This window comes from Loxodonta africana, chromosome 6 (genome assembly GCF_030014295.1).
Source record: "Loxodonta africana isolate mLoxAfr1 chromosome 6, mLoxAfr1.hap2, whole genome shotgun sequence".
In the NCBI taxonomy this organism is placed as follows: domain Eukaryota; kingdom Metazoa; phylum Chordata; class Mammalia; order Proboscidea; family Elephantidae; genus Loxodonta; species Loxodonta africana.
The window spans coordinates 76239028-76251681 of NC_087347.1; the positions used below are offsets into that span (position 1 = coordinate 76239028).

General features: G+C 38.2%; 1 protein-coding gene across 1 annotated transcript in view; it reads right to left on the bottom strand.

Annotated features, from left to right (window-relative positions):
• The window catches only part of MYO3B (myosin IIIB), a 557666-nt gene that overhangs the window by 231656 nt on the left and 313356 nt on the right, over nucleotides 1-12654 (bottom strand).

Below are 12654 nucleotides of genomic sequence, written 5' to 3' on the forward strand. Positions count from 1 at the left end.
AACAGAGCCCCTCAGGCCATTCTTCAAGTGGGGCTGACTCAATCCCCTGGCTCTTGACCCAAGGCCCTGCTAATCATTCCCCAGGGCACAGTGATTGGTTCGGTGGTTGGCATGTGGTCCGATCTTGGACAACGAGAATGTTCATTGTGTGGGAACTCTCTTGCTACTGATGTTGCTAAGCCTATAAGAGGCAAAGCCAAAGATTCCAGGGACCATTTTTGCCAACATGTAAGGAGAATTGCCTGGCTGATACGAAACTCAAAGACAAAAAAGTGAAGGAAAGAGATAGTGGCTTGAGGCAGGGCCAAGATAGTACAGGAGTCAGATGCTTCCAGTGAACCCGTTTACAACAAAGACCCAAAAAAACAAGTGAAACAATTACATTTATGACAAGCTAGGAGCTCTGAACATCAAAGGCAAAGTTAGAAAACAGACTCAGCAGCAGGTAGATGGAGAGGCGGTTCAGAAGTGGAGAGGAGTTGCCGAACCTGAATTGCCAGGATCCCTCAGGCACTATTCCCAGAAGCAGCTGCAGCAGCCTGATAGTAGCAATGGGCTGCAGTTTCCTCAGGAAGAAACAGCCAGCCACACAACCCACTCACACCTCTGGAACCAGAGAAGAATGTGCTCTCGGCAAAAGCTAAGTACTTGCGTATAATTTGCTGTGCCCCTGGCCCCCAAGCTTCAACAAGGTCTCAAAACAAAGAATCAAGGGATCCTCTGGATGAAGATGCCTTCCCGGAATTACCAGAAGCAGAATACAAAAGATTAATATATAGAACCCTTCAACACATCAGAAAGGAGATCAGACAATACTCAGAATAAGCCAAGGAAAACACAGATAAAGCAGCTGAAGAAATTTAAAAAGTTATTTAAGAACACCAGCAATCAGAAATTCAGAAGATTAACAATAAAATTACAGAATTAGACAACTCAATACAAAGTCAGAGGGGCAGAATTGAGCAAGTAGAAGGCAGAATTGGTGAGACTGAAGACAAAGCACTTGGCACCAATATATTTGAAGAAAAATCAGAAAAAAGAACTTAAAAAAATGAAGAAACCCTAAGAATCAAGTGGGACTCTATCAGGAGAAATAACCTACGAGTGACTGAAGTACCAGAACAAGCAGGGATAACAGAAAACACAGAGAGAATTGTTGAAGATTTGATGGCAAAAAACTTCCCTGATATCTTGAAAGATGAGAAGGTATCTATCCAAGATGCTCATCAAACTCCACATAAGATAGATCTTAAAAGAAAGTCACCAAGACATATTATAATCAAACATGCCAAAACCAAATATAAAGAATGTTAAGAGCAGCTAGGGATCAGTCACCTACAAAGGACAGTCAATGAGAATAAGCTCAGACTACTCAGCAGAAACCAGGCATGCAAGACAGTAATGGGATCACTTATATAAAGCATTGAAGGAAAAAAATTGCCAGCCAAGAATCATATATCCAGCAAAACTGTCTCTTAATTATGAAAGCAAAATAAGGATATTTCCAGATAAACAGAAGTTTAGGGAATTTGTAAAAACCAAACCAAGACTACAAGAAATACTAAAGGGAGTTCTCTGGTTAGAAAATCAATAATATCAGATATCAACACAAGACTAGAACACTGGACAGAGCAATCAGATGTCAACCCAGTTAGAGAAATCACAAAAATAAACCAACATTAAAAAAAAAAATGCTCAAAACAGGGAAACAGCAATGTCATTATGTAAAAGAAGACAATATTAAACAATAAAGAGAGACTAAGAAATGTAGTCATAGATCTTTCACACGGAGAGGAAGATAAGGCAATATAAAGAAATAAAATTTAGGTTTAAACATTGAAAAATAGGGGTACATATGAAGGTAACCACAAAGAAGACAAACAATCCTACTCAATACAAGAAAAAAACAGAGACTCAGCAGAAACAAAATCAACAACAAATAAGAGGAAAAGACAATATATAAACATAAACTGCTCAGCACAAAAAATTAAGTGGGAAAAAGAAACTGCCAACACACAAAAAAATGACAGCACCAAACTCATACCTACCCATAATTGCGCTGAATATAAACAGACTAAACGCACCAATAAAGAGACAGAGAGTGGCAGAATGCGTTGAAAAACATGATCCGTCTATCTGCTCCCTATGAGAGTCATACCTTAGAACTGGAGACACAAGCAAACTAAAACTCTAAGGATGGAAAAAAATATATCAAGCAAACAACAATCAAAAAAGAGCAGGAGTGGCAATATTAATTTCTGACAAAACAGACTTTAAAGTTAAATCCACCACAAAGGATAAGCAAGGACACTGTATAATGATTAAAGGGAGAATATACCAGAAGGATATAACCATATTAAATATTTATGTACTCAAGGACAGGGATGCAAGATACATAAAATAAACTCGAAGAGTATTGAAAAATGAGATAGACAGTTCCACAATAATAGTAGGAGACTTCAACACACCACTTTCGGCAAAGGACAGCACATCCAGAAAGAAGCTCTATAAAAACACGGAAGATCTAAATGCCACAACCAACCAACTTGACCTCCTAGACATACACAGAACACTCCACCCAACAGCAGCGAAGTATACTTTCTTTTCTAGTGCACATGGAACATTCTCTAGAATAGACCACATATTAGGTCATAAAGCAAGCCTTAGCAGAATCCAAAACACTGAAATATTACCAAGCATCTTCTCTGACCATAAGGCCATAAAAATAAAAATCAATAACAGAAAAAGCAGGGAAAAGAAATCAAATACTTGGAAACTGAACAATACCCTGCTCAAAAACAACTGGATTATAGAAGACAACAAGGATGGAATAAAGAAAGTCACAGAATCCAATGAGAATGAAAACACTTCCTATCAGAACCTTTGGGACACAGGTAAAGCAGTGCTCAGAGGTCAATTTGTATGAATAAATGCACACATACAAAAAGAAGAAAGGGCCAAAATCAAAGAATTATCCCTACAACTTACACAAATAGAAAAAGAGCAACAAAAGAAACCCTCAGGCACCAGAAGAAAGCAAATAATAAAAATTAGAGCAGAATTAAATGAAATAGAAAACAGAAAAACAACTGAAAGAGTTAGCAAGACTAAAAGCTGATTCTTTGAAACAACTAACAGAATTGATAAGTCATTGGCCAAACTAACAAAAGAAAAGCAGGAGAGGAAGCAAATAACTCAAATAAGAAATCAGATGGGTGATATTACAACAGACCAAACTGAAACTAAAAAAAAAAAAAAACACGTCAGATTACTTTGAAAAATTATACTCTAACAAATTTGAAAACATAGAAGAAATGGATGAATTTCTAGAAACACACTACCTACCTAAACTAACACAAAGAGAGGTAGAATAACTAAATACGCCCATAACAAAAGAAGAGCCTGACAAGGTAATCAAAAAACTCCTAACAAAAAAAAGCCCTGGTCCGGATGGCTTTACTGCAGAGTTCTATCAAACTTTCAGAGAAGAGTTAACACCACTACTACTAAAGGTATTTCAGAGCATAGAAAAGGATGGAATACTCCCAAACTCATTCTATGAAGCTAGCATATCCCTGATACCAAAACCAGGTAAAGATACCACAAAAAAAGAAAATTACAGACCTATATCCCTCATGAACTTAGATGCAAAAATCCTCAACAAAATTCTAGCCAATAGAATTCCACAACCTATCAAAAAAACAATTCACCATGACCAAGTGGGATTCATACCAGCTATGCAGGGATGATTCAAAATTAGAAAAACAATTAATGTAATCCATCATAGAAATAAAACAAAAGACAAGAACCACATGATCTTATCAACTGATGCAGAAAAGGCATTTGACAAAGTTTAACACCCATTCATGATAAAAACTCTCAGCAAAATAGGAATAGAGGGAAAATTTCTCAACATAATAAAGGGCATTTATACAAAGCCAATAGCCAACATCATCCTAAATTGAGAGATTCTGAAAGCATTCCCCTTGAGAACAGGAACTAGACACCACTCTTATTCAACATTGTGCTGGAGGTCCTAGGCAGAGCAATTAGGCTAAATAAAGAAATAAAGGGTATCCAGACTGGTAAGGAAGAAGCAAGAGTGTCTCTATTTGCAGATGACATGATCTTACGCAGAAAACCCTAAAGAATCCTCAAGGAAGCTACTGAAACTAATTGAAGAGTTCAGCAGAGCATCAGGATACAAGATAAACATACAAAAATCATTTGGATTCCTCTACATCAACAAAAAGAACATCGAAGAGGAAATCACCAAATCAATACCATTTACAGTAGCCCCCAAGAAGATAAAATACTTGGGAATAAATCTTACCAGAGATGTAAAACACCTATACAAAGAAAACTAAAAGCCACTGCTGCAAGAAACCAAAAGAGACCTACATAAGTGGAAAAACATACCTTTCTCATGGATAGGAAGGCTTAACTTTGTAAAAATATGTATTCTACCAAAAGCCATCTATAGATTTAATGCAATTCCAATCCAGATTCTAATGACATTTTTTAATTAGATGGAGAAACAATCACCAACTTCATATGGAAGGGAAAGAGGCCCCGGAGAAGTAAAGCATTACTGAAAAAGAACAAAGTGGGAGGCCTCACTGTGCCTGATTTTAGAGCCTATTATATGGCCACAGTAGTCAAAACAGTCTGGTACTGGTACAACAGGTACATAGACCAATGGAACAGAATTGAGAATCCAGACATAAATCCACCCACACATGAGCAGCTGATATTTGACAAAGGCCCAAAGTCAGTTAAATGGGGAAAAGACAGCTTCTTTAACAAATGGTGCTGGCATAACTAGATATCCATGTGCAAAAAAATGAAACAAGACCCATACCTCACACCATGCACAAAAACTAACTCAACATGGACCAAAGACCTAAATATAAAATCTAAAATGATAAAGATCATGGAAGAAACAATAGGGACAATGCTAAGAGCCCTAATACATGGCATTAACAGTATACGAAACAGTACTAACAATGCAGAAGAGAAACTAGATAACTGGGAGCTCCTAAAAATCAAACACCTATACTCATTCCAAGATTTCACCAAAAGAGTAAAAAGGTTACCTACAGTTTGGGAAAAAGTTTTTAGCTATGACATTTCCAATCAGCATCTGATCTCTAAAATCCATATGAAACTGCAAAAACTCAACTACAAAAAGACAAATAACCCAATCAAAAAATGGGCAAAGGATATGAACAGGTACTTCACTAAAGAAGACATTCAGGTAGCTAACAGATACATGAGGAAATGCTCATGATCATTAGCCATTAGAGAAATACAAATCAAAACTATAATGAGATTCCATCTCACTCCAACAAGGATGGCATTTATTCAAAAAACACAAAACAATAAATTTTGGAGAGTTTGTGGAGAGACCGGAATACTTATACACTGCTGGTGGGAATGTAAAATGGCACAACCACTTTGGAAATCAATTTGGTGCTTCCTTAAAAATCTACAAATAGAACTACCATACGATCCAGCAATGCCACTCCTTGGAATATATCCTAGAGAAATAAGAGCCTTTACATGAACAGATACACACACACCCATGTTCATTGCAGCACTGTATGCAAGAGCAAAAAGATGGAAGCAATCAAGGTCCCCATCAATGGATGAATATATAAATAAATTATGGTATACTCACACAATGGAATACTTCTCATCGATAAAGAGCAATGATGAATCTGTTAAACATTTCATAACATGGAGGAATCTGGAAGGCATTATGCTGAGTGAAATTAGTTGTAAAAGGACAAATATTGTATGAGACCACTGTTACAAGAACTCGAAAAATAATTGAAACATAGGAGAAAATATTTTTTGATGGTTACCAGAGTGGGGAGGGAGGGAGAGGGATTTTCACTAATTAGATATTAGATAAGAACTATTTTAGGTGAAGGGAAACAAAACACACGATACAGGAGTGGTCAGCGCAAGTAGACTAAACCAAGAGCAAAGAAGCTTCCTGAATAAACTGAACGCTTCCAAGGCCAGTGTAGCAGGGGCAGGGATTTGAGGACCATGGTTTTGGGGGACATCTAAGTCAACTGGCATAATAAAATCTATTAAGAAAACATTCTGCATCCCACTTTGGAGAGTGGCTTCTGGGGTTTTAAACACTAGCAAGCGGCTATCTAAGATGCATCAATGGGTCTCAACCAATCTGTAGCAAAGGAGAATGGAGAACACCAAAGACACAAGGGAATTATGAGCCCAAAAGACTGGGTCACATAAACCAGAGACTACATCAGCCTGAGACCAGAAGAACTAGATGGTGCCCGGCTATAACAGATGACTGCCCTGACAGGGAACACAACAGAGAACTCCTGATAGAGCAGGAGAGCAGTGGGATGCAGAACTCAAATTCTCATAAAAAGACCAGACTTAATGGTCTGACTGGGACTAGAAGGACCCCGGAGGTCATGGTCCCCAGACCTTCAGTTAGCCCAAGACAGGAGCCATTCCCAAAGCCAACTCTTCAGACAGGGATTGGCCTAGACTATTGGATATAAAATGATACTGGTGAAGAGTAAGCTTCTTGGAAGAGGTAGACACGAGACTATGTGGGCAGCTCCTGTCTGGAGAGGAGATGAGAGAGTAGAGGAGGTCAGAAGCTGGCTGAATGGACACAAAAATAGAGAGTGGAGAGAAGAAGTAAGTTTTTGTATGAGAGACTGACTTGGTTTGTAAACTTTCACTTAAAGCACACACACACACACACAAAAGATATTGGCTTCGTAATGTGGTTTGATGCCCTGGATTCAGATATATCTTTGGGATTTCTTAGTTATGTAAGGTAATATATAAGCCTCTTTTAATTTTTGCTCTAATTACTTTGAGCTGAGTTTTAATCACTTGTTATTGAAAGATTCCTGACTAATGCAGATTCCAAGCAAGCAGCCTGCTTTTACAACATATTATTTTAAGAAGGCATATTCTGTGGTGTGTTAAAGAACTCCATGTGGTTGTATTTTTGTGTGTGTGTGTGAGCTGAGAGGTGGGGATAAGACAGGTCCCCAGGCTGTGGAAAATTCCACTGCCTCAAGCAGCTTGCCTGGCAGGCCCTGTAGCTTTACATTAGAATCCAGGTTCCTTTGCTTGGCAGCCAGGCAGCTTTACATTAGAATTCTGGTTCCTTTGTTTGACACGCCCTGCCCCGTAGCTTTACATTAAAATTCTGGGTTCCCTCTCCTTAACTGCTGCCCCAAAACTAGAGGAAACTGGCGGAAGCTGGTTTAGGTGTCATGTTGATCTCATACACAGGAACTTCCCCACCTCTAGGTGGAGTTTAACCGCCATTTTTTGAACACATGATGCATCAAGTTATATGTACACCTGCACAGTATGATTAAGAATGTTGCTGATGTAACTTGTATGAACTTCCTACTTGTAAATCCCTTAAAAGTGACCTTTCCCTTCACCCTTGCTGAGCAGTCTTGGTGGTAGCAGCCCCAACTGTCTCGTTTCCTTGCATGAGGAAATAAAGACACCTTTCTACTCCCCCATTGTGATCTCTCCTTTATTGGCTGAGATGAGTCATGCTGAGCAGAACTTGAGGTTTCTACTCAGCAACAGGAAGACCAGAGAGAAGACGCTGGAAAGGTAGACAGGGGCCAGGGCAGAGTCTCCTCTGTTCTATTAAGCTTGTTTTTTTTTTTTTCGATTCCCCAAAAAATTACTGTTTGATGTAGAGAGAAGTAAGGTAAATTTGTTCCAAAGTCACCCTTTTAACATATTAACCTCTAATAATAGCAGTCTAAAGCTAGGTTAAAGAATTTTAAAGCTGGGCTTCTTACTTTTTATTGATAAAGAGCTACTTACGACATATGTGAAATCTTAATGCTCTAACAATCTAGACTTTATTTTATTATGCAAATGAAACAACCTGAACAAAGCCAGCTGTGTGTATCTGTCACATCCTTCAAAAGAGCAAGGAAAAAAGAATAGACATGAAATGCTAAGATAGTGATGAAGGAGAAGGAGTAAGAGTTTGATTCCTTTCAACAAATATTTATTAAACACCTAACTTGTGCCAGGCACTGTACTGGAGAGTACAGATATAAAGTTGGCTGAAAAATATGCCTGCCTCCCTGGTTAAGTTCAAGGTGAGAAACAATTCCAGTGAGATGCAGTAAATGCTATGAATGAAGCTGATTAGAGGGACTCCTAACCCAGACTAGGGATGCCAAGGAGGGTATCACAGACAAGATTAAAGCCTGGCTGAAGTCCTAAGGAATCAGCAGAGGTTAGCCTAGTTAAGTAGCCAGATGGAGAGGTTGGAGAAGGGGGCTCAAGCACACAGCATGAGCAAAGGCGCAGAAGCATGGCATGGCTTGGGGGTTTTGGAAACTCCAAGTAGTTGAGTTTTGTGAGTTGAGGTGAGAAGATAAGAGAGAAGAGACTGAACGGTGGGCAGGGGCTAGATGAGGGAGATTCCCGTTTACTAGGTGGAGGGGCTGGAGCTCATCCACTGGGAGTCTAGATGGCCATTTCAATCAAGGATTTTAATCAAGAAAGAAACATGCTGAGATAGAAATTTTAGATAAATCCTTGTCTGGTGATTCTTCGGAGAATCTATTTAGTAAGCTATGGCAAGATGGTATGCAAAACTACTTTAAAAGGCCTAACTAGAAGTAGAGTCTCAATTCTGTGCCATGCTCTATTAATATCTAGTTTCAACAAGGATGCCAAGACAATTTAATGGGGGAAAGAATAGTTTCTTTTCAACAAACGGTGCTAGAACAACTGGTATTTACATGCAAAAGAATGAAGTTGGACCCCTACCTCACATCATATATAAAAATTAACTCAAAATGGATCATACACATAAATATAAGAGCTAAAACTACAAAACCCGTAGAAGAAAACACAGGCATATATTTTCCAGACCTTGAATTACGTGATGGTTTCTTAGATCTGACACTACAAGCACAAGTGACAAAAGAAAACAGATAAACTGGACATCATCAAAATTAAAAACTTTTGTGCCTCAAAGGACACAGTCAAGAAAGTGAAACGACAAACCACAGAATGGGAGAAAATATTTGCAAATCAAATCATGTATCCATAATACAGAACTCTTACAATCAAACAATAAAAAGATCAATAACCGAATTAAAAATGGGTAAAGCATTTGAATAAACATTTCTCCACAGAAGACATACAAACTAATAAGCACATGAAAAGATGTTCAACATTATTGGTTAGAGAAATGCAAATCAAAATCACAGTGAGATACCACTTCATACCCAGTAGAATGGTAGGAATGTGAAAAACTGGAACCCTCACAACTGGTGAGAATATTAACTGGTACAGCCGCTTTGAACACAGAGTTACCATACAAAAAAAAAAAAAAAAACCCTTTGCCGGCAAGTTGATTCTGACTCATAATTACCGTACAGGACAGAGCAGAACTGCCCTATAAGGTTTCCAAGGAGCGGTTGGTAGATTAGAACTGCAGACCTTTTGGTTAGCAGCCTAATGCTTAACCACAGCACCACCAGGGCTCCAGAGTTACCATATGACCCAGCAATTCCACTCCTAGGTATACATCCAAAGAACTGAAAATATGTCTATGTAAAAACTTGTATATATATATACACACAGCAGTATTATTCATAATAGCCAAGAAGTAAAAACAATTGAAATGTCCATCAACTGATGAACAGTAAACAAAATGTGGTACATACATACAATGAAATATTGTTAGCCCGTAAGAAGGAATGAAGTACTGGTACATGCTACAACATAGATGATTGTATAAATCTCAAAAACATTACGCTAAGTGAAAGAAACTAGACACAAAAGGCCACATGTTACATGATTCCATTTATATGAAATACCCAGAAGAAGCAAATTTATAAAGACAGAAAATAGATTAGGGGTTGCCTAGGGTTGGTGAGGTTGGAGGGAGAAGAGGAGTTAACAGCTAATTGGTTCTGGGTTTCTTTTGGGGATAATGAAAATGTTCTAAAATTAGATGGTGGTGATGGTTGCACAACTGTGTATATACAAAAGAAAACACTGAATTATATACTTTAAAAGGGATTTTATATATGTGAATTATCTCAATAAAGCTGCTATTAAAAATAAAAGAAAAATAATAAAAGGCCTGGGCTAAAGCCCTGGGAGAAGAAATGGGAGATTTCCAAGGGAATCTTGTTGAGAAACTTTGGCAGGTAAAGTCAGCAGGGCTCAGTGTTGGCATGTTTGCAGGAAGTGAGGGAGAGAGAAGTCAAAAGGTGGCACCTAGTTTTCTGGAGAGGAAGTGGAATAGAAGGTAGAATGAGATGAAAGAGATTCCAGAACACCACAGCTTTCTGTGCCATCATGAGAAGAAATGGAAGATGCTAATTGAAGGTGAACAAGAAGAGTTGCATTCTGTTTAACAGCTATTAGGGGTCAGGTCTGGTGGATGCAGGTCTGCCATCCTATGAACTCTACTGGAAGCATGCCTGTCTGAGTAATGCCCAGGAATCCACATGCAAACCCTGAAAATCTTTAGGATGCAGGCTCTTTGTATTCCTGCCTTCTTGTCATGCAGATGAGGAAGTATCTTTTACAAACAGGTTACATGCCAATACTAAATAGGAGACTAAAACTCAGGTCTCCTTACTAAATTGCATAATTTAATACATTAATAAACCATTAGACTTTGAACTGAATGTGCTGCTCTGTCCTTTGGATATTTGTCAGAACACATTCCTACACATGTAGTTTTATAAGTGCTTGCCCCAGTGTAGACCGTCTGCTTCAGTCTGTTAACTGAATGTTCACAGTTGATTTCTGTGATGGCCCACAACACTTCTGCTTCTAACAGGTTTCAGCTACTCATCCAACACTGCCAAGTGGCCTCTTCCCCATTTACCTGAGAACAGATAAACTTCCATCCCTCCTGGCCCCACTGATGAGATGGTATTGGGGACACCCCCTTTCTGAAAGGATCCACGGATAGTGGATAAGCAAGGACACTTCTGAGGCATTGTGCCAGAAAATTCAAAGATGATGGAGGCAAGGAAACACTTTAGGTTTGTCCAAGTCTGCAAACTTGGGGTGACTTGAGTATTGGGGAAGACCTTCCCAATTCTGGAACCCAACAACATAATCCCTAAAACTCCACCTTTCAGGTATACAAGTAGAGTTTCAGTCCTGAATACCAGAAAATACAAAAATGTAAAGAGTAACATTAAACAAGACTTTATCTTTTATTTACCTCCACTTGATAAACCTTGAATGGCTCTATTCCCTGCCTTTGATTGTTTTGTCTGCGTATTTCCTGCTAAGAGTTTACAAAACAGCACCCTTGAACAGTAAGATAAGAAGCATACCAATTTGTTTAGTAACATCAAGGGGGAGAACTGCTAGCTCATCCATTTTGTTGTTAAGATGCTCAAAAGGATCAAAATACCAATTAACTTACTGGCTCAGAAAATCTTTGATACCCTCAGATTTACTGACATTTTGAAACTCCTGTTCATACTTGCCTAATGGTTTTCTGATTACGAACAAAGACATGCCAATCTGTTTAGCATTTGACCTGTTTTCTTAAATATTTCTATGTATTCAACTCTTAGTGGCTAAAAATAGTTGACTAGTCACATTCATGAGCTAAAATAACCTTTTTTTCTTGTTCCACCTCCAAATTTAAGAGGAAAAAAAGGCTCAAAGACACTTCTGTTTAAAAAGCCATTTCCTTCTTATTTTTAATTTAAAAGCTCTCTTTGCGAGAATTTTTTTTTTTTTTCCTGGCCTTTCCTTTTCCATAGAATTCAGCGATGTTTGGAAGACTTGAAGAAGCAAGCAACCATATTTAGGATCCATTCTTCCTTGAGAAAAAATTGGAAAAATAACCTTTGGCATAAATTATAGAATGGAGGTTAAAAAGAAACTAAAATATCTATATGGGATCAAACTGACAACAGCAACTCAATAGATTAGACAGGAACCTTAGGGGGCAGTGAGTTTATGTTATGTATATTCTCAATAATAACAACAAAAAAAATTTAGAAAAAAGATACGCTAAAGATGCCTGATGGGTGAGGTAGATTTTATGATGGATCTCAGTTTCCTTCTCTGGATACTTTGAGACAGAGTACTTCTCAGAGTGGTTTTTTGTTATTGTTCCTCTTTTCTTTGCAGAACATTCTTTGAAAATTCTACCTATAATCATATGTACACACAAGGCATCCCTATGGCAGTTGTGCAGGAAAGATAAGCATTTCATTCATAGGTAAAAGCAGTGTCTGGGTTTAGAAGGCTCCACAGCAATTTATTTCAGTGAACATTGATTGAATGCCTATTACAAAGCAGTGGGCTAAGGAGTCTAAAAGTGTGAACAATGAAGCCAGACTGCCTGAGTTCAAATCCTGGCCCTACCATTTATTAGCATGGACCTTTAGGTAAGTCACTTAATTTCTTCCCGTGCCTCAATTTCCTCACCTATGAAGTGGGGATGATAATAGAACCTACCTTATAGAACAACCTTATGGTGTTGTTCTATGGATCAAATGAGATAACACATTTTAAGACAGTGTGATATAAATATGAACTATCATATCAGGCCATAACCCATTGCCGTAGGGTTGATTCCGACTCATAGCAACCCCACAGGACAGAGTA